The following is a 2,698-nucleotide window of genomic DNA, read 5'->3' as shown; positions in this document are numbered from 1 at the left end:
TCTTGCATCATGCTTTTTTTCACTTAAGGGTATATCTTGGAGAGATTAGTAGTCTTATATATGAAAGTCATAAATAATAGTCTTATATATGTTTCTGGAAGGATACATGAAAGCTAATAAGAGTGTCCTACTGGTGGCAGTAGGTGATTAGTGGCAAAACTTTGCTATACAACTTTTCATACTTTTTGAATCATGTGAATGTAGTACTTATTTTAAAAATGAAAATAATTGTATAAACTGAATAAAATTATGTGTATTCCTTTTTTTCTCTCAAAAGATCAGCCAAGATGGAAGTTACAAATAGAAACTACATAATACTGACATTCTTCTTTCCTTTCTCAGGAGGAAACGCTTTAGTCCTAACTGGAAATGTTCTATGGAATGTATTTGTAAGTTTTGTTGTATCTCTAAGAGACACTCTCACTCTCCTTCCTTTTTCAAAGATGGAATCCTTAGACAATAGTGAGTGCTTTGAAAGTTAGCATTAAGATAATAAATGAAAATTGCAGTAGAGATATACAATTAGGCTGAAAATTCCTTAAGTAACCCATATGGTTCAATACACATAATGTTGTATATGTAACTCTTTATGATTTTATAAGCACCTTTAAATTTTTTAGGCAGTGTTTTTCTATAGCTCTCAATTAAATCTTCAATTGTTTCCTCAATGGAGAATCCCACTAAGCAAAACTTGGGAAGGAATGAAAATTTGCATGAGAATGAAACATGAATCAAATAAATCAACTAACAAATTTCATTCACAGCTAAGACAAGTGTTACTAAAGAAGCAGAGAACAGGAAATATCAGAGGGAATTATTGAAATGGCTGGTGAATACTGAATGAATTTGCCAAATAAAGTGCTTACCATATCATTTTTGATTCCTGGAACAAAAGGTTTGCCACGCAACCGACGAGGATGGGATTCGAACCCACGCGTGCAGAGCACAATGGATTAGCAGTCCATCGCCTTAACCACTCGGCCACCTCGTCACACAAAGAACAAAAAATCGAATTTCTTCCTCTGTGTAGAGCTCCCAGTGAGTCTTGCAGCAACACGATCTAATCGTTTTTTCCTGGTTTAATCCCCATAACCACAGTCTGAGTCAGGTGTCTTAATTAAGGCACATTTCACAACCACCATAAAAATGACGACTGTCACTTAGAGTAGTGAAGTTACTTGGCAATTATCTAATAATAGGTTGAACCAGTGCCGGCATTCATTGGTAGACAAAAATCACCTGCTTTTTTGTTGACCCGGCTCCAGCTGGCCGCCCTGTATGCCCCTCGAGACACACGCTGGGACCTTCGCCGGGTCCTTCTGCCGCTTTATTCTGCATTCAACGGGTTGATTTGCTTCCCGATCTAAACTTTGTCCTTAGATTCCTATTTTCTGTGACGTACCAGAAACCTGACTGTAATTCCTTTTCATTTGCTTCTGTAATATGCCCGAGGGCCAGGAGATGCCCTCCTTTCTCTTTTGTTACTTTCTGTAGGAGTTGGTATTGATCAGTCTATGATAAATCAGCAACAGGTGAGAACATGTTTTTTTACAAAAATTAGAGGCGCGCAGGCACCCCGATGGCACTCCTCTTGCTTTGGTCAGGACAGTGAAAGAAAGGAAGTCTTTTTGTGTTTAGCACAAGATTGGCTCAGTCCAGTTGCTACCGACACTGTGAAGGGCCTGTAGGGTGGGTAACCCCCTGGTGCGGGAGTCAGGGTGCCTGGCTCAGTCCAGTTGCTACCGACACTGTGAAGGGCCTGTAGGGTGGGTAACCCCCTGGTGCGGGAGTCAGGGTGCCTGGTCCTAATTGTGGCTCTTAACTAAGCCACCTCACTAAATCCAACCCAACTTGAGAAGCAGAACAGTAACCCCTAACGTCCCTTCCAGCTCTGACAACCTCAATTATAAAATGATCATCAAGAAAAGAAGCCTGAGGCTGGGTGCGGTGGCTCACGCTTGGAATTCCAGCACTTTGGGAGGCCAAGACGGGTGGATCATTTGAGCTCAGAATTTCGAGAGCAGCCTGGGCAACATGGAGAAACCCTATCTCTACAAAAATTGCAAAAATCAGCCAGAAGTGGTGGCCTGCACCTGTGGCCCCAGCTACTCAAGAGGTTGAGGCGGAGGATCGCTGGAGCCCTGGGGGCGTCAAGGCTACAGTGAGCCCTGATTGCCGCCATTGCACTCCAGCCTGGGCCACAGAATGAGACCCTGTCAAAAAACAAAACAAAAAACAAAACAAAACAAAAAAAAAACAAAAAAACTGGAAGGAAGGAAGGAAGACTCTTACACTCGTGTTAGAGTTTGTGTGCTTTTTGATATTTGGTGCAGAATTTTGGAGGGGAAAGTTTTCTTTTCTACCAGAAGAATGTTGGTGCTTTTTTTCCTCCCTGTGAAATGTCCTACCTCTGTTCTCAGCTTTGTTGGGAGAGGCTCTTTTTTTTTTCTCACAACTGTGTTAAACATTAAAACCATCCAATGTCCACCAAAGTGGAATACTTAGTTAAATAAATTATGATTAAGCAAAACATTAAAGTGGTATGTGATTATTAATAAGAATAATGCTGTTCTATACATAGTAGTTTATAAATATTTTCCCACTTTTTTTTTTTTAAATGGAGTCTCGCTCTGTCGCCCAGGCTGCATGCAGTGGGGTGATCTCTGCTCACTGCAACCTCCACCTCCCGAGTTCAAGC

At 41.2% G+C, this 2,698-nt stretch overlaps 1 non-coding gene across 1 annotated transcript; it reads right to left on the bottom strand.

Moving 5' to 3' along the window:
* Positions 1-909: 909 nt before the first annotated feature.
* On the bottom strand, positions 910-991 carry TRNAS-GCU (transfer RNA serine (anticodon GCU)). Its single transcript has one exon. It is a non-coding gene; the product is annotated as a tRNA-Ser (tRNA).
* Positions 992-2,698: the final 1,707 nt, after the last annotated feature.

Source organism: Pongo abelii, chromosome 5 (assembly GCF_028885655.2).
Source record: "Pongo abelii isolate AG06213 chromosome 5, NHGRI_mPonAbe1-v2.0_pri, whole genome shotgun sequence".
Taxonomy (NCBI): Eukaryota; Metazoa; Chordata; class Mammalia; order Primates; family Hominidae; genus Pongo; species Pongo abelii.
Note: the sequence above shows the minus strand (reverse complement) of the source record. Positions and strands in the feature narration are given on the sequence as shown.